The sequence below is a fragment of the Nanorana parkeri genome, unplaced genomic scaffold, assembly GCF_000935625.1.
Source record: "Nanorana parkeri isolate BGI_ZX_2015 unplaced genomic scaffold, ASM93562v1 scaffold781, whole genome shotgun sequence".
In the NCBI taxonomy this organism is placed as follows: domain Eukaryota; kingdom Metazoa; phylum Chordata; class Amphibia; order Anura; family Dicroglossidae; genus Nanorana; species Nanorana parkeri.
This window is the reverse complement of record NW_017307049.1, coordinates 118,771-139,402: the sequence shown is the minus strand read 5'-3', so window position 1 is coordinate 139,402 and position 20,632 is coordinate 118,771. Positions and strand designations below refer to the sequence as shown.

The window sequence follows — 20,632 nt, the reverse complement described above, 5'->3', positions numbered from 1 at the left end:
GGCCCAATTAGCACAAACGATGTGTGCAATAGATCTTGAGTGGCCTTCACAGAGCCCTGACCTCAATGCTAATGAATACCAATTGTGAGTGAGGTCTTCTCATCCAACATCAGTACCCAACCTCACAAATGCTTCTTTACCTGAATGTACAAATTCCAACAGACGCACCTGAAAATCTAATTGAAGGCCTTCAAAAAAGAGTGGAGGCTGTTGTAGCCACAAAGGGGGGCTAACTAAATGTTATTACGAACGGCTTTGGAATAGGATGGAATGTCCAACCACCTATGTAGGTTGCCAGATGTCCATAAATTATTGGCGATGTAGAACATATTAATAAAATAATTTTGGATGCAGTCATTCTCTGAAACCAAAGTTCTCCCAGTGAGTTGGGTGCTTCATTCAGTTAAACAACATTCAGCTGTTTCAGTGCATGTTCAAGCAGCATAATTGAGGTTGCCTGTAGACATTTCAATGGTCACTTCATGTGGCCCAAACTCTGTCCTTCTTTCCCGTCTTGAAAATGTGGGTGTTATGTCAGTAAACCCAAAAGTTGTATATCAATTGGTAGCTTGCATCAACGCCAGTGTTTTATATCTACTCAGGAGTGAGATCTTAGTAGCCTTGTTCTTGGCTATTTGTGCCGACTACTTCTGTTGCCTTATCCATAATATAACATTACGTAAATCTCCAATAGATAGAGTGGGGCCACCTTGTAATGACCATGAGTGGTGGGCAAGCTTTGGAAGTTCAAGTATAGAAATTGTATCACTGGGTTCTTCAAGAGATTTAAGAAACCATTAAGTGGTGAAATTCTACAGCATCTACCAAAAAGTGAAATGATTTTTTGGGGGGATGGATCCCATGCAGGGCAGCAGGTTTGCAAGTCTGGTCACCAAGCAGCCCATCACCTTTTCTTCTCATCCCCACCGCTAATCATTAATCTGCCAGGGATGCTGGAAATACGTGGTACTTTCAGGTGTCGAGGGGCATGTGATCCATTCACTTTCCTCTCATGTGACAGTGCCGGTGCTTTATGATTGGCCCAGTGCTGTTACATGGGGGTGGGGAGACAGTCAACCCTGTGTAAGCTCACTCTGGAGATCCAGTTAGGGCAGTGCTTCTCAACCTTTCTAGGGCCGGGAGCCCTTGGTAACATTTGCCAAGTTGTGGTGACTCCCACCACTATTGGTGCATTTAGGGATGCACCAATACTAGTATCTGTGTGGGCTCTCAGGAGGCTATGCGGGCTTTAAGGTGGCTAGTAGGACTCTCTGGTGGCGTCCAGTGCGGGCTCTGTGGTGCCCAGTTGCGGGCTCTGTGGTGATCAAGCACTCTCCTCCCCTCACTCCTGCCTGCTCCCCTCTCTCTGATCCTCTGCGGCCGCTGCTGCTGCAGCTCCATCTAGGAGAATTGACACTGCCACGCTTGAATGAGGCTGAGGAGCCTCTTACCTAGAGCAGCACAAGGCACGTGGGGACCCCCTCAACTGTGGGTTGCAACCCTCTTTTCGGTCGCGACCCACAAGTTGAGAACCACTGAGTTAGGGTTTACCCAGCGATTGCTTTCCTCACTTCCTGCCACTGAAATAAACTGCAGAGCTGCAAAGAAGAGGTGCATTTAGGCTCCTTGGGGGTCAGCTTTAAAGCGAACCTGTTGCTTTGCCCTGCATGGGCCAAGCTGAGGTTCACCTTACGTACAAATTTTTATTAACTGTAATGTTTTGTGAGCGGTGTTTTATCTGTTTGCCACAAGATCGGGTTTGGAAAGGTTCCCTTCCTGTTCTACTGTCTTCTTAGCCTGTGTGTAATTCACACTTTTCTAGTAATAAGGCAGCTCGTCTCTTCCTTTGTATTGCTTGTGTCATTCTTCGGCCGATAAAGAGTGTCATTTATCACTCTGTGTTTGTAATGTTTGGGGTCTTCGCTCACACCATGGAGATAAATTAGACTCTCTCGTTGTCCATGTCGTGTCCAAACAGATGTAATATTGATGAAGAGGTGGACGCGCAGCTCTGGGCCTTGACCTCATGGGACCGCTGCACTCCCAGACTTCTCTCTGCTTCCCCTGCATGTGCCCAGCCAGCCAGCCCTCCCTTGGCTAATGTTTGTCCAGTGTGTGATCTGGTCTGGGCAGCCATTGGCTTTGTGTTCTGTGGACACGGCATTCTCGGCTGTCGGCTGCTGTGGAAACAATCTTTTTGATCATGAGTTGTTGTTTTTTTTCTCCTTTTTTTTTTTTTGCCGACTGTTTCATGAAAATTCATTAATCTGTGACATTTAAGCGCTGTGTCTGAGAGGTGTCTGCTGGCTGCTAACATCAATACTTTGCTTACTTCTTGGCATCTTGTCAATATTTCGGGGGGCCCCAGCAGCAACACCATTTGTAAGTAACGCCTGGCAGCCGTCACGCACTCACCAGCTTCCTAACGAGTTGGAAGGAACGGATATTGGAGCATCAGATCCTTTCACAGCTTCATAAGATATAGTGCAGCGATCACCCCTATTTTCCTCATCCACCCTGCTTATCTAAAGTCACTCAGCCAGCTATAAATATGTAATGCAGATGCCTTTATCAGCGGAGAGCGTGGATATCATTTCCAAATCTGCTTATAGGAAACACCATATATTGAGATAATTTCTTGGTGTGCCTGTTAAAATGGAATGTGCATAATAAGCACTTCAAATATTGATCTTTAAGTTAAAAACTAAACTCAGGAGTTAAATCTTAAAAATGCATTCAAATCTAAATAATTAGCAATACTGTAATATATATGATAACTGCGGACAGTCTTTCTTCATCTGGGAGAGGGAGGCGGGTACACCCAAAACTCCGCGGTGGATGGGAAGAAGGAACAGGAGCATCCAAAACTCCCAATTTAATAATGCATTCAAGTACCTTAATTATTAACAATACTGGAACTTTTTTGTGCATCACTCGGCTGGAGATCCTCCAATCATCTCTGAATTAGTGCTGACACTCTCCTTCCTTCTGGAGGGGGGCTACTTTTGTTCCCAATGGTCCCTGTGTGTGTTGTAAAGTAGTCACCGCTCCAAGCTCACTCCCGGGATGGACTACATTCTCATGTTCAGTTTACTCATTTGCATCGAGATTGTAGTCCATCATAGGAGGGAGCTTGGAGCGATGACTACTTTCCACGTGGGAGTGTTGGATGTTCCTGCCCCTTCTCCCCATCCACCTGGAAGTTTTGGGTGTTCCTGCCACAATTTCTCTGTCCACCTGGGAGTTTTGGGTGTTTCTGCCCCCCTTTCCCTGTCCATGTGGGAGTTTTGGCTGTTCCTATCCCCTGTCCACCTGGGAGTTTGGGCTGTTCCCACTCCCCTCTTCCTGTCCATCTGTGTGTTGTGGTGTTCCCATACCCGTTTCTGTGTTTCAGCTCCTCCTGTTCCATTCTACATAATGTAAAATGAACAAAAATCCAGCATGGATGATGGGAGCCCTTCATAAAGAGTACAGTAGGTATTCAGACCCAGGGACCTGGCACACAGATCTCACCGATACAGCCCAAGAGATATCAGATGGTTTAAATCTCCAGCATCTACCAAAAGCTACTATAAACAGGTTTACATGGACTGACCCTTTAAGCCTGCTTTATATTCCTAGAACACAAACCTCCATAAAAAGTATGATTCACCATAAAGTTTGCTTAGTGAAGTAAGGAAACTCCCCTCATGCTTAGTTTGGTAGTTAAATACATTTCTTATAGGAAGACTTTACCACAGACCAGTAAGAGGGACTTGGATCCATAAGATGGACAGTCCCTTCAAATGTGGTACAGTTGGAGAGCTACGCAGTATTAGTGTGGCAAAAGTTAGTTTCCTATAACTTTGCATTCTCCTTTAATGTTGCTAGTGTCCTGCAACTTGGAAGCACTCTCTATCAGTCCTTTAATACTTTCCAGCAACCTTTAGAGGTCACCAGTAACATGACAGATGTCTTTAAGGATCTCTTATATTGAGGCTGAAGTTCCTTATATAACAGGGTCTTCTATAATGCATCACCATCTAACTTGTGAGTGCATTGTCTTGCAGTCTTGTAAAATAGGAGCTTCCCCTTACAAATGCATCACCCTCTAACATGGAAGTGTATTTTACCAAGGTATAGTCTCTCTATAGAAGCTTCCTCTTGTAAATTGACTCTCTCTTGTAACTTGCCAGCAACCTCTGGCAGTCTTCAGTAAGATGGCAACCATTGTTAATGGTCTCTTGTATCAAGGAAGAAGTTCCTAACATAACAGTCTCCAGTAGAATTATTCGCCCTCTAACATGGCAGTGTGTTTTACCCTGATGTACTTTCTTGCAACATGGGAGCTTCCTCTTGCTAGTCTTCTAGTCTCTTGCTAGCAGGTCTTGTCTAGGGCTATGGGTGTGCAAGTCAGATACGGCTGTGGATTCAAATGGGGTTCAAGTGGATCAATGATGTTGGCCTACAAAGACAGATGAAGTCAGACTCCCCGCAGTTATCATGAAATATTATCAAGACAAACAAAAAAAAGTACAAAATGTAGGATTTAGGGAAAATAACTGCATGTCACTAGGTGAGCACCTGAAAGTAACATATCTACAGAACAAGAACAGGGGAAGTTGGTGGCGATGACTGTTATTGAATGAAAATATCTGTCTACTGTGTTCCCGAGTTTGAGGCCCTACAGCTCCAGAAATCAAAATGATTTGTGCGAGAAGCGACATTGATTGCGGGCTGTGACGTCTCATTAATTGGATGCGACCCGCTCCCTTCTCGGCCAGCCGCGGTTCGTAGTCCAGTGATGTGTTTTTATCTCACGTCTGTGCCTGGAGAAAGAGGGGTCAGGCAACATGAAATGACCGCAACGTAAATATTTTATAGGTTATCCAGCCGGGGCGGCGAATGGATGATGCGGAAATAGTGTGCTGAATATTTCACAAGGAAAATCTGGGTCCTGTGTTTAAGGACGATCAGAGAATTAAGAGGGTTAAATGATGTCACCCGTGCACAGTAACATCAGCTGTTTACACGTCTGAGACTCTGTGCTCATAAATATCCTGCTCGCTGCTGCCGCCAGCGCCGTTCATTAAACCGTGATCTATACCACAAGAAAACATTGCCTAGCTGTGTCCCCGGCAACCAATAACACAATCAGATAGGAACATGGTTCAGATAGACAGACAGACATAGACCGATCAATCAATTGAGACACTGGATAGACAATATCATGACAAGAAAACTTAGAAAGAGAGATGGGCGGATAGATAGATAGATAGATAGATAGATAGATAGATAGATAGATAGATAGATAGATAGATAGCTAGATAGATAGATAGATGGATAGACAGATAGATAGATGTATAGACATTACGTCACTGAATATATAGATCATGACATTAGTGATATCAGACTGGGACAGCCAGACATATAACATAGTTGCCTAGTTAGTCAGGTTGAAAAAAGACACAAGTCCATCGAGTTCAACTTATAGAGTTGATATAATAGTAATAGACCCGTTGATCACTTTGGAAATGGATGGCCAATAGAATTAGTGATATCAGGTAGTTGGGTGATAGAATTGTTGAAATAAGATATAGAGAGAGGGAGCTAACACCTTGTAGGTGCTGATAGCTGTCACCAACACCAGAACCTGTTGGCACCCCAAATCCCGAAGCAATGCTAGTTCCGAGACAGATGATAGATCTACAGAATCACTCATGGTGAAGTGCTAGCTCCAACGTATCTCTGCTTCTAGGATTTTAGCATCGGCAGGCTCCAATGGTAGAATAGGACCTTGGATCTCATTTAAAGCTCCAACCTTTTTGCATATATTGAGAAAGGGTTATTATTAGGGATGCAGCGATATTTCGGGTGCGCAAACGTATCAGCCGGAAATGGCACTTTTGGCAAAATGCTATTTTTCTGCCGAAATAGCAGTGCATCCGTGCTTTCTTTCCTCCCCGCTGGGCGCTGCTCTGTGTCCCAGCGGGGAGGAGAGACACTGTTACAGGAGACCGAGCGCTGCGGGAGGAGAGCGCTATGAGCGGCTGGCGTTTCTCCTCCCTGCACCGCTCAGCCTCCTGTGACAGATTAGGAGAGCGGTGTGTGGGCGGAGACAGCTTGCAGTGCTGTCACAGGAGGCCGGCGGTGCAGGGAAGGAGTCAGCTGTCAGATCGAGCTCTCCTCCCCGCACCGCACTGCCCAACCTCCTGTGACAGCCGCACCAGAATGGAGAGCGGGTACAAGCAGTCAGTAGTGATCAGTGAGTGTTTGTAAATAATTGAGGACAGAGTATGATTACTATATCCTCAATTATGAATGTATAGTAAGTGATCTACATCACCTCCTGTCCATTCATGATTGTGGTTATAGTAAACACACTCTGTCCTCATATTATGAATGATCAGGAACACTCAGTATAGAGGATTCCTGTTCATTGATAACAGAGGCTGCAGAAAAAGAGATTGAGGACTCTGTGTCGCTGAGGACTCTGTGTCTCTGAGGACTCCGTGTCCTCAATCTCTTTTTCTATTTTAAAAGGGAAATATCAGGGTTTGTTTAGACCCCCAATATTTCCCCAAAGCCCCTAAAAGTAAAGTAAAAAATACAAATATTTAATATAAAAATAAAATAAATAAATAAAATATAAAAAAGTTAAAAGTTTATAAAAACAAAATATTAAAAAAAATTGGAAAAAGTTAGGAAAATTCTTTTTTTTATTTCAGTTTTGTTTCGGCTTTGAAATTTTCATTTCAGTGCACCTCTAGTTATTACTGTCTGTGCCGCCCTATGGGAGACTTTCACTTACAACCTGTCACACTCTGATACAGTGTCGGAGGACAGTATGTGAGGCAAAACCTCTTTAAAAGGAACACAGGCAGGCACAGGCATTCCCACTGTTCGAACTCCTCTTCAATCCACTGACTATATGTTCTAACAGCTATTGCATCTGTTTGGAGGGATTTTCTTTTTTTTTCTTCTGGTTCTAGTGACGGGGAAACAGGAAGTGAAGGAAACATTGCTCATAGGAGACACAAATAGCAGTAGAAACCTGGCAGGATTGTAGCACTCTAACTAACCATCCTTAATGCAATGCAAATAAAAAACTAGAACGTGGTGGATTGGTGGATACCTTCCTTACCATCTTGTATTGTGATTGTAATGTCTTTCTTATATTGTAAAGCGCTGCGCAAACTGTTGGCGCTATATAAATCCTGTATTATAATAATAATGAAAGTAAACTGAAACGCTTTAATACTTTATGTGAAAACCTCAAATACGTATCAGGCGAATACCAATAAAGTGTATTATTCAATGGATTGGCTAACAGGTGCCATTTTTGTCTCCCTGCAGGTGACCATCGCTTGACGTGAGCAGGATCCAGAGATTGGTTCACGTTTATGACAAACACATAGCGTGGGAATGGAATGAAATCAAACCGTACGGCCATACGCCCAGACCTGCTGCATTGAAGAGGTACCTCTCCTTTCCCTTCCTTAGAAAGTCTAAACCACAAGCAAACATCGACGCCGCTGCCAAAACCACTTGTTACTGTACGTAATTTGGCAGCAAGGTCCCATCCAGACGTATTTCATGATCCCTTTCAAAGTGAACAGCAAATTCGGAAATCGCAGGGCTGTCAAGTCTAAGATGAACGTTTGGACCAAACTTTCTCCATCGTTCCCACAAAATGATGGAGGGTTTTGGGTATGCCAGGCCTGGGAGAAGGGGAAAGGATCCTGCTGCCAAATTACGTACATGGATCCCTAGGCCACAGCTCTCGTATAAAGAGCTGGGCAGGCAGGTTTTTTTTGTTAATATATATATTTTAAAACATTATGTAAATTTGGCCATGTACAGTAGACAACTATTGTGCTGTACCAGGGATGGCCAAACTCCGGCCCTCCAGCTGTGGTGAAACTACAAATCCCATGAAGCATCTCTCTCTCCGGGAGTCATGTCTGTGGCTTTGCGAATCTTGTAAAGCCTCATGGGATTCGTAGTTCCACCATAGCTGGAGGGCCGCAGTTTGGCCATCCCTGTGCTAAACCAACCATTTCCACTCCATCGTTTGGCTAAATGCAAGCTTATGATGTGCGAATGACTGTTTACAATAACATTGGTTCACCCGGGTGGTGAAATGTTCTATGGTTCTGGCAAACATTTCAGTTCTCACATAGTAGACCATATATGGACCGAAACTATTTCATGATCCCTTTCTAACAGAATAGCAGATTAGGAAATCCCAGTGATGTCAAGTCTAGGATGGATGTTTGGACCAGAATACTCCATCCTTCAAAGAGAATGATGGAGGGTTCTGGGTGCACCAAGTATGAAAAAGGACACATGGGCCACGGCTTAGGGAGGCACATGTTAAAGGGTGGACTCATCAGCGGGAAGAAATTCTGTACAGCTCTGGTTTAAATTTCCCTTTCTCAGATCGTAGGCTGTATAAGGACTGTAGGTTTCTATCTGTTTCATATGCTGACAGAATGACTGTGCCGTGTAAACCAACATGCATGGGCATAGCACACGGGAAGAGGTAATACGATCTAAGCCGGTGTTTCTCGACCCATTAAATCATTTTTAGGTCTGAGGGAACCCTTTATGTGCGGTTAATGGGGAAAATGCTCCATACTTACATAGGAAGAATGCAACCCATACAGTGGTGGGCAGAATGGAACCTTTACAGATATTGGTGTTGTGTTGTTGGTTTTGCGAAGTGCTGTTGGCCCTGGAACTAGGCAGGCACAGGTCAATCAGTCACAGTAGAAGGCAACCCTAGCAATCTGTAGAAGAACCCTAGGGCTTCACTGAGCTCTGGCTGAGAACGGTTGGTATAAACTATGACATTTGTTCCCAGGCACGTATGATTCTTACATAGCGCTGGTTGTAGGCCAAATCGCCTTGACAGTTTTAGCCAGTTAGATATGTTAAGTTGAGTTGCTCAGTTCAAAGAAGCGCATCTGAAAATGTTTGTTATACACCCAAAGGTGCTAATTCGGCAGTCCAGCAGCACCTAAGAACCATTGGTGGTATGAAGCTTGTTCATTCTGTGACTCTGAGTGTGCCTACCCAGTCTGCCAAGAATTGCACTTCACAACTTCATACAAAAATGACATGAAGATGCTTTGTCAGCATATTTGAGTTGGAAAGCTGAGGAGTTAAGTGCACAAGTTGAAAACTATGTTTCTAAAGCTTTGGTTTGCTCACTTTGCAGGAGACTCCCTTCCATTGCCTGTTAAGAGGCCTCTAATGTATGGACGCTGCAAATGTTCTATATGCTGGGTGTAATTCTCAGGATCTGCTCTAATTATTTATGTATTGATACTGCACATCAGCACTTCTCATGTTCTGTATGCTGGATGTAATTCTTGATATCTGTTCTTATTCTGTGTGTATGGATCCTACACAGTAGCACTTCTCATGTTTTGTGTGCTGGGTTAAATTCTCCATGTATGTTATTACTTTTTATGTATGGTTCCTGCACAGTACCACTTCTCCTGTCCTGTATGCCGGGTGTAATTCTCAGTATCTGCTCTTATTCTGTATGTATGGACTCTACACAGTACCACTTCTCTTGTCCTGTTTGCCGGTTGTCATTCTCAGTACCTGTACTTTGTATGAATGTATGGTGCATAGTACCACTTCTCTTGTCCTGTATGCCGGGTGTCATTCTCAGTATCTGTTCTTATTCTGTATGTATGGACTCTGCACAGTACCACTTCCCTTGTTCTGTATGCGGGTGTCATTCTCAGTATCTGTTCTTATTCTGTATGTATGGACTCTGCACAGTACCACTTCTCTTGTTCTGTATGCCGGTTGTAATTCTCAGTATCTCCTCTTATTCTGTATATATGGACTCTGCACAGTACCACTTCTCTTGTACTGTATGCTGGGTGTCATTCTCAGTACCTGTACTTTGTATGTATGTATGGCGCATAGTACCACTTCTTTTGTCTGGTATGCTGGGTGTAAGTCTTAGGGTTTTGTTCTTGTTCTGCATGAATGGACTCGGTAGCACTTCTCTTATTCTTCCTGCTCTCGGTATCTTGGTAAAATTATATAGAAGAAGAGCTTTTGTTTTTTTGATCGAACAATTTACCTTTTGCTGTGCGATAACCCGTTTTATAACCAGAATGCAGTTGAATGATTTGATCCTCCCTCCTGTGATCATGGCGTATTTGGTGGTGCGTTTCAATGCATCGAGCATCCCCGGGAATGGCGCTGAAGCGTTGGCAGCTTTGGGGTGTTAGAACAAGATGGAGCCCAGGATATTTATCGTGCCGCTGAGATTGTTGTGAGTCCCACAGCCTGATCTGAACTCGAATGTGTTTTCAGCGGAGAGAAATGGTGCATACAATATGAGCCTGAGAGATTCGAGAGAGCTGAATAATACAACAGCGTGCACATCGCCTCTTACCTGAGACAAGCCAGGACTAGCAACATTAAAGTGAACATATCAGGATAGGAATATGGGAGCTGCAAATCCTGACTGGAGCCGTCATCCTGACCTTAGCTTCACTGCTGAGAGGGTCACTGCCAGGGCCGGGCCGTGGGGTATTCAGAAGAGGCAGCCTCTCTGGTTGCTTCAGCAGGTGCATAAAGGGCAAGGCCTGCAACTTATGCTGCTGGAGTAGTTCACAGCTAATGAGGGGGGGAATAGGGGCGGACCTTGGCCATTTCACCTTGGCGTTAAAGGACCTGGTCCCAAAATTGGTCACTGCCTTGGAAGAAGCATGATCAATGGTAGTGTATACTTTCAGGACTTCACCGGCCACATGTGTGTTCCAAACCAGTAACTTCTAAGTTAGAGAAGTCAGAATCAAGACAACAGCCTGCACCTTAAAAATTAAGTCAGCAACCCCAGTTCTCTTTTAAAAGCATCTGCCCTGAAGATAAATACCTGTCTGAGAAGCTTCATACAGACCCTGACATTTTTATATTCCACATAAGTGTTTAGGGCCAGCAAAGCCCAACCTATTCAGCTTCTTTGTGAATCACATTTGTGTGAGCCCAAGATACTGAAACGGCAGCTGCAATCCAAGGCTTCTCCCACAGGTACAGTGCTTAGTGGCTGGTTCCAGGGCTTAGATAACCACTACAGGGCCCTGATTCTTTAAGGCTTCAAATTAATGTTCTGTGCCTTTTTATAGGGCAAATACCATTCTGGGTAGTAGGGTCCTATTTATAGAGATGCCGGGGGCGATTACTCTGCCCATTTCTGACCACATTTTAGCAATGATGAATAGAATTTGAGATTTTATTGGCAGACTTAACAAATGTAATAGATTTGTGCATACCAACCCCTTTTCTGTAGCCTCATAGCTGTATATCTGCAATGTAAACTCTAAGCCTCTGCTCCTTCTGATTGCTAGTCTCACCAGATTTGGATTGCCATATGGTGATGTCACTGTTCTTGCTGGAGAGGAATCTGTACTTGAGGTCCTGCACTGCAAGAATCTCCTTGCTTCTGCTTCATTCATTCTAGTCATCAGGGGGGCAGCTTTGACATGAGGAAGCAAAGCCCTGCTCCTCTACCAATAACAAGGCATGCTAAGTCAGTAATGGGGAAAAGACCAGTTGCCGATAACCTACAAGCAATACTGGTGACCTGTCCTTTACCCTCTGCTTTCCTTTATTTAGACACAGCCACCACAGTACAGGTTCTCTTTAAAAGACGTCTGCCAGGACGGAATCATACGGAATCATCGGCTGGCTTGTTTGTTGAAGTTGCACACTTTGGAGATGTCGTCATCTGCCTACTTTGTGAGTCATTGACGTGGTATAATTATGCATACACCTAGTAGTCACATGATTGTTCCAGGAACAATGACTTACTCCGGTATTGAGGGATCGGTATGCAGCCCTTGGAACCTGCACCTTCAAAACCTAGTCAGCAATGGCAGCTCTCACCAACACTTTTCTCTCGTCATCTGCCCCATATCACCTTTTCTGTATATCACAGGATTTTGTAAGCTACCAGTCAGTTCCACTGCTCTACAGGTCTGTGGGAGGTCACATGCCTGTGATTTAGAGAGTTTATATAAATGTTCCAGGAGCATTAAAAATGTTGCCAAGCAGAGAGAAACAGAATCCCGAAGGAGTTCGAGAAAACCACCAACTGCTGGAAGAAACAAACACAGACATAAGGGATGGTGAATGATAACATGAAAACTGGCCACCAGGAATAATGGGAACCCTTTTCTTTCAGTGCCCAATCATACATGTGGTTCATGCTGAAGAACATCTTGGTACCTGTGCTATTGAAACCTTCACAGGCCCACATTGTTATTACTCTTCTGGTGGGAAGCCATGGACGTGAATAGCTAAGTGCAGATCAAACATTGCGTTCAAAGCTAGTCAATCCTTTTAGCGGTTGTGTGAACAAGGTCCTAACTATTTAAGATGGCCATAAACCTTAAGGGATGTTCAGATGTCTACATGAATTGTTCTTACATGACCAACTGTCTTCTTACAGCTGTTGGCATCCTAAGAAGTGTAAGGCAACGCAATAAACCCATAAGCCATAATTTCCTTTATTGCCCATCCCCACCTTCTCCCTCCTGCATTATTATTTTTTTTTTAAATTAAAGTAAAAGTTCTTTTTTTTCCCAAGGGTCTGCTGGCTTTGGTCCAAATGCATCTTGTCTGGTGGTGGGGTTGAGTGGTTCTTTCTTCTACACTAAAGGACACTCACATAATGACCTGAGAGAGCGGTCCAATGCATTAGTACTGTGAGATTAGGCTTGTTTGATGACACACCCCCAGAGGGCGGGTCCGTGACATCCTGGGCTCACAGAAAACAAGATAAATAATGCCGGGCGTCATTCATCTCAGAAGAGCAGCAACATTTAGGGGAGGGGACAGCATCATGTTCAAAAGTTATTTAGCAAATGCTGAGCAGTGTTTTTTTTGGTTTTTTTCTACAGTCTTGGAGTTCTGCTTTAAGAATACCCCCTGCCTTTTAATTAGGCTTCCTCTTTTACAAATGTCCCGCCTCTCCTGAGACTGACCCCTTGCCCCGCCGTCTGTCTGCAGAAAATACCGTCCGACTCTTAACGATCTTTACGGAAAGATTAAGCCGTGGGCACAAAAATACACCCAATAAAACCTAATGGAATTCTGCTGCAGCGGAGCCGTCCAATATCGAGTGTCTGAAAGGCTCTGATTGTGTACATTCACTCTGGATGGGCCCGTCTTTGAATCCTTTGTCCTCAGCATACCTCTGTTCTCTCCCGCACTGCGGACGCCCTGTTCACAGATTAGGTTACCGGCAGATCAGATTCTGAAATGTTGGTTTTGCACCAAAAAGCTTCCCAGCGATTATTAGAGGGAATCTAATTCACGGTGAGATAAGAGTATCAGATACAGAGAGTGCTCGAAGTCCCGCCTGGCTGGCAGACTCCAGTCTGGACGTTTTAGGCCTTCACAATAGGGCGATGGAGAGGCCACAACTCACAAAACAACACCTGATTGAAGACAACCTAAAGTCCTACTAATTGTCAGATATGTACGTTAAAACGAGCACTTGTTCGCACTAGTATGTTGCTCTAACATGCGGAATTCTTGCATTTACGTGCTTTGAATTAAGGCAGTCCACTTATTTTCAGTGTGCTGACAACACGCATGTTACCCAACAAGGACCAATACACTGCTCCTCAACGCACAGATGGAGCACATGTATGTGTTGTGGTATGCTGCAACATGGGTGCATAGCAGTGGCTTTCCAGGTGAGTTGGGGTGCCATTAAAAATCAATAGCATTTCGGTAACACTTGGTAAAACTCACATTTCCAACCTCTCCCTATTTTTCAGCTTCCTGAGTCACTCTCCTCCTCATTGGACAGTACCTGTATGACTAGTCCCAGATAAACAGCATCAGGGGAAGGAGGGTCTGGGTGGACCTTCTGTGTATATTGCCCAGAGCAATCGTTTTCACCAATGTAGGTATAGTCAGATTGTAGACATGTGCGATTCGTTTCGAATCGAAATTCGGAGATTCGGATGTATCCGAATTACAGATATAACGAATGCAAACGAATCCGAATGACCAATTCTGAAATTCGTTAGCGGTAGTCTGTACGAAATGTCGTTTGTTGGATGAAACTTAATTGCAGCAAAGTGACATTTGAGAAAAAAAAGACGTTTTCCCCCTCTTAAATGTCACTTTGCTGCAACAAACGAAACGACGACGAAACAAAATAGAAACGAAATTTCGTAGAGATTACCGCTAGCGAATTTCGTCCGAATCTGAATTCCGAAACGAATTGACGTTCGGGCCCGAATTCCGAAAAACGAAATAACGCAAAATCTGAATCAAAATGAAACTAAACAAATTTTTTGCTGGTGTACATGTCTATCAGATTGTGCCTGGTCTTCTTGTTTGTAGTATCATCACATTGCTGAGGTCCTTATCTCCCAGGGCTGAAAACATGTTAGACTAACGGAGTCGGATAATGCAACCGTGTCCTGAATGGCTCTCGGTGCAGAACCTCCTACTCTCAGGGTGGCCAGGGAAGATATAGATTTTAGGCGGTTGGCCCGAAACACTATTGTGTGGGGGTGTTGAGCAGGTCATTCACCCTGTGTAAGCTCTGACAGATGAATGGAGCAGCAACGTTCGCAGGGATTTGGTATCAGTGGGTGAGAAGAGAGCTTTCAAGGGAACCTGTCTTTTTCCTAAAATTAAAGTTTCACTGGCTTTAGCAGATTGGCATAAGGCATAACAGGGTTACCAGGAATAGGGTGGCTGTGCCTCGAATGTGGTGCATTTGTCTTCCAGATGGGACTCCCTTTCATTTAGTCTGGTGGGCATACTGTCGGGGTAAGAGTCTCTAGAACATTGGTCCACTTTTGGAATTTCTATAAGGTCTGAGCTGTGGACCTTTACTTTTGGATCAACCTGTTGACAAACTTTGACCAATAATTTTCTGTTGCAAGTGCAGTTACTCGTACATTTTCACTTCAAACCAATACAGGATGCATATATAACCCATCATGTAGGCAATCACTTCTCGGTGGTACAGAGGAGGAGTAAACTGGTTGAGCAGCGTCTGGTATGGATGCTACTGTTCCCAGCAATGAAATAATCTGGCAATAGTTATAAAGCCAACCAGCCCAGTTGCTTAACAGGCCAGCCAACCTTGCAACATCAGCCAGGAAGCTCCTCAGGATGGTCAACCAGTTTGGCCATGGTGCCCTCCATGTGCCCATAAGAGGGCTCCAGCCTCAGCCTGCTGGTAACAGTCTCAAAGCCCACCATAAAGAGTGGTGCTGCCTTTTTTAAAAGAAAAGCAGCACTGTTCTTCTCCGTAAACCACTTGACTGGTTGCTTATCAACTGGAGATGCCACTACAGGAAAGGTACTGGATGGACTACATGGGACCCTGCCGGTAAGGTAAGTAGTTACTTCTAGTTGTCTTGTTGCAATGGCCACTGTTACTGATTTTTTTTTCTTTATGAGGTTTTTATTTTTCTAAAAAAGCAACGCAACATAGGCCAAATCCAATTGTGTGCATTATGCAGGAACAGGTAAATGTATGCACAAGGATCAGCAGTACAGAAGGGACGATAGAGGAGTAGAGAGGACTCTGGAAGAGGGATAATGCTATAGGTGAATCCTCGGTGCTGTCGCTTACATCTGGAAAAGGGAGAGGCTTTACTTAGGCGCTGATGCGTTTACCTCCAACCGTTCGGCTCGCTCGCTCGCGCTGCCAAAAATGCGGGGCACCCTGCCAGACACCCAGGCTGAGGGAGATTGTGGACCATAAGATTGTGACGATCGGCTAATTATGGTTTATGAATTTCAGCTTTAATCTGCAGTTCAGTGAATCCTGATTAAATATCAGTTAAACACAATTAAAGTTTGTGTTGTGTTTCTCTCTCTTGATCGGAATAATTAGAGAGTACGGCGTTCGTGTCACCATTCTCAGGCAGAATCCTCTATTTTTTTTTTCTTCCTATGAATGAATATGTTTCTTAAGCAGTTTTATAGCACCAGCTGTTGGTATGAGGCTCTGTCTCGACGCTGTTACCGCGCAGATTATCTTTTGATGGCCCCAAATCTTAAATTCACCGCTTCTGGGTTAGCCGTCTTCGTGGTCCAATGTGTGTTTTCCGGCTCTGCTTTCTACACTTCGGTGTAAGAAATGCTTCAAGCTAATCCTAGACATCTGTGATAACACTTTACAACCTGATCGGAAGAAATATAGGATGCCTTCCCTAGTACTAGAGAATGGCATGGAAGCATTACCATCCAGGGAAATGATCCGACTGGTTTATGTTTTTTTTACTGGTAATGGAAATGGAATGGGATTGAAATGGAAAACCATTAAGAATTGCCATCATGTTTGGGACCTTGTTTGGCTTTCCTCTGGACTAAAAATGGTGGCATTTGCAAGAGGCTTGACATAATGCGCATAAGTATTTTTTGATTTCACACCACTATCCTGAAATGAGGAATAATCCTCTTATTTATGAGATATGTGATGGACGGAGACTGGTGAAGACCTTCTGTTCTAAGAAGGCTTTACCGTGCCAGCAATGATTCAGATGGAGGGCTTATGATTCCATCAGACCTTTCTTATCATAACCTGTGATATTTTATTGATGGGTCTCAAGCCCTACTCCCATAGAAGCGATGGTTTCCATATACTGCACTGATGATGCCCAAAATGCCTGACCTAACTGTATGGAAAATAGACATGTGCAATTTGTTTCGCTCCGAATCACAAGTCGGACGAATTTTCCGACATTCGGACACATCCGAATTTCCGAATCCCAATGCATCCGAATGTGCCCAAATCCAAATTTCGGATCCCATCCGAATTTCATTCAAAAACTAAACTGAATCGGACATGTGACTTTTTTCTGGCCAATCAGATGTGATTTTCGGTTTACTGCATCCGAATGGGTCTGAACACGAATTTTCATTAAGGCAACATGGGATCCATATACAGTATATACATATAATACTAAAGCTGAGGCTCCCAGACCAGCATGGCATTCGGGAGCCGAATTTCCTAATTGAATTGGGGAGTCATTCGGGTCGGGGAGCCTCAGCTTTACTAATATATGTATATACTGTATATGGCTCCCAGACCCAAATGGCATTCAGGAGCTCCCCAATGCAATATGGAAATACGGATCCTGAATGCCATACAGATCTAAAAGATTCAGCTTTAGTAATAATATTTGTATATTGTTTTCTGTGGTATTCGCAACGAATATTCGTAAAATCCGAAACGAATGAAAATTCGGATTTTGGCCGAATCCGAAACCCGAACCAAATTGAATTCCGAAACTCGGATCCCGAAATAATGAAATATCCAAACTGAACGGGATTTCTCAGCAGCTTACATGTCTAATGGAAAACAAATGGCTCTGTAATGTTAAGGTGTATTTGCACTATACACCAGTGGCTCTGGATGTGCATGCTGTGTGTGTTCTGTTGGGATGTGAAGGGATGGTTTGCATGGCTCCCCCACTGTCCTAAAATGAGGAATTATTTTATTTTTTTTATTTTTTTTTAATTTAATTTATTGTTGGGATAGGCAATGGAATGAGACACGTCAAAACCTTCTGTTCTAAGAAGGCCTTACTGTGCTACGTATGTCCAATTGTGGGCACCACACGAAGCCGCCCAGGTATCCAGTGGTGGGCACAAGCTGTCCAGGTGCTATTAAGGTAAGCAGGTACAAACATTTCAGTGGAAGAGGCGCTCAGGGTCATATATTGAAGCAACATAAATGGATTTGTTGGTTGACATTTCGACAAGAAACTGCTTGTCTTTCTTGTCTTGAGAAAGACAAATGATGCCTTGTGGAAACATTGATCAATACAAGAACCATGAGTGTCTCTTCCACTGGACCAACTTTTTGTCCCAGACTCCATTATATGGCTCACATCGGCCAGTCGGTGATGCCATAATGGTTGATGATTTGGCTTCAGTACTTTGAGTCTTTGACCTGGATCCAATGTAAAGATAAAGAATTCCGATTTTCAGTTATATCACACTCGTTCCGGGACTGCGACTCAGACGTTTTGAAGCCAGGCACAGCCAGACAACTTGCATTTTAAAGAGGAGGTCAGTAATGGCAATTTATATATTGTTTAATGACAGATACACTTTATATTGACCAATGAATGGCCTCCATCAGGTAGAGAGGGGATCTGCTCCCAGGCAATGCTGTTAAATCCCTGTGATGAGTATTTATTTCCAAGTGAAGGTCCCAGTTTTCTATTTAAGAAGTTTGTTCCACATATAATACCCACAGACCCCCATCTGTCCCATGCTATTTCCAAGGTGGACATTTGTATGATGGTTTTCAATGTGCCTCTTTTTATTTAATATGGCGCTTTGCGTGTCTTTCCATATTATGTATCTTTCACGATCCTGGAGTGCCGCCTTAGGTTAATCGTTTTTATCTTTCACCTTAATGGGGGGAAATTCCACCTCTCATTAATGACAGACAAGGCTGCTTTGTCTGTAGACTGTTGTATGGAGCAGCTTGTCTTGGACTTCCCTTTACCAAGGGGCGTAGAATGTACTCCGCTGACATAGAGACTATGGGTCAGAAATGGGGAGGCTCGCCCTGGCTGCCTCAGCTGTGACATTTGTCGATTGAGGCAAAATAAACACAGAGACAGATGTGAAGCTCCTGAGTGACTCTGCAAATATGTCTCCAACCCTCAGGAATGTGGACATGGACAGCTTTAAAGGATAAGTGCCCTTTAAGGGTACATTCTCGCAACTTGCGGTGTCCTTGCATTTAGAGCCCACTATTGCACGTCGCATGGCTCCACACGCTAGGTGCATTTTGTTTACATTTATACTCAATGGCACCCCAATGTACCTCCTAGTGCGTTGCATCAGTAATGTGCATTGCAATGCCGTGCAAAGCTTTGCATGCTTTTTTTTCACTGCAAGGCAATGTGACGGGTGTTATTGCGGTACCGCGCTTTGTGCAGTGCTGAAACACATGCCTGCCAGCAATGGGGTGCCTCTGAGTGCAATAGTATAAGCCAAATGCACAGATCCCACACGTCAATCACAACGCTATAAACAGGTGCTAAAATAAGTATATTTATCCCTTTTACCCCTTTCCCCTGATTTGGCCTGACCCACCATCCATGGATGGATGCTACCTATTCCACATGCCCAGCAGCTCCCTACAGGGAGTTACAGTCAGCTGCGGGCAATGAGCCGCCCCATCTTTCACTTTCTAGTTTCAAGCAGCTGAACAACGGAAGTTGGAGTCGAAATCGAAAGAAAATGTTCTTTATGTATTGACGATATAGGGGATGGCAAGTTGCTGTGGACAGGTCGATGCCACGTGATACATTAGCGTCCCATAGCGTACACAGGTCCCATAGCGTACACAGGTCCCAAAGCGTACACAGGTCCCATAGCGTACACAGGTCCCATAGCGTATGCTTCACAGGTCCCATAGCAGACACAGGTCCCATAGCGTACACGGGTCCCATAGCGTACACAGGTCCCATAGCGTACACAGGTCCCATAGCGTACACAGGTCCCAAAGCGTACACAGGTCCCTTAGCGTACACAGGTCCCATAGCATACACAGGTCCCATAGCGTACACAGGTCCCATAGCGTACACAGGTCCCATAGCGTACACAGGTCCCAAAGCGTACACAGGTCCCATAGCGTACACAGGTCCCATAGCGTACACTGGTCCCATAGCGTACACTGGTCCCATAGCGTACACAGGTCCAATAGCGTACACAGGTCCCATAGCGTACACAGGTCCCATAGCGTACACAGGTCCCATAGAACAGTGACGTCTGATTAGAAATGGTATATGTGTGAAAATACTCTGCTGCTCATTTTCTCCCAGGCACTTTCCAGATGAATGGTGGCAATTGCGCCATTTTGCATGGTCCTGGTTACCTACAATATTGTAAACCCTGAAGAAGGGGGGAGGTTTTTGCACCTCTGAAATGCGTTGCATGTTTTATACCTCTCACCTCTTTGTCTTGGCGCTCTCATTGGACTTTTTACAGGTGGATTCCAAGCTTTTGGGTTGGAGGTTCCCCTGTTTGCCCTCACCGGAGCCATTGCACCCTATTTTAATTTGATTCACTTTCTTCGACCATAAAGTCTCAAGTTCTAGAAAAGGGTATTACAACATCTTCACATGTGGCCAAGACGGCCTCAAGACCTCGGAAGTCTGTAGTATTATTCCTCAGCAGTATCCATCCATTGGGTAAGATGACCCCCCTTTTTTTCCAGAAATGTCACTTTGCCACGTTCAGTAAGTAATAGTCCAAGGGCGTCATTGCGCGCAATCCCCCTGGTGTGACATGTAAGCGATCGGAAAGTACCCCCCTGCCAACCCCAGACATGCAGCCGTCTGCTCGTCAATCCCGCGGGTGATTACTCCTCGCTGCCAGCGCTGACAGAGCTGATGGATTAGGCTACCTGCGAGAAGGATGCTCGGATACTTAAACTGATTACATCCCCCCCTCCGCCGAGATCAGTAAACAACAAGTTGCAGATCAGCGTCGCGTCCCCGGTGGACTCTCTAACCGCGAGTGATCCCGAAACATCTGTAGCGAGTTTTAATAAGACTGCTTTTTATTTAACATATGATGTATATCTGTCTGTCTGCCTGCCTGTCTATATATA

General features: G+C 44.4%; 1 protein-coding gene across 1 annotated transcript in view; it reads left to right on the top strand.

The window, feature by feature from the left end:
• Positions 1 to 20,632, top strand: part of ZBTB20 (zinc finger and BTB domain containing 20) — a gene marked incomplete at its 3' end in the record, with an annotated part of 528,739 nt that overhangs the window by 393,165 nt on the left and 114,942 nt on the right. Inside the window, exon 4 of the mRNA XM_018564788.1 lies at positions 7,336 to 7,458. The remainder of the gene's footprint in view (positions 1 to 7,335; positions 7,459 to 20,632) is intronic.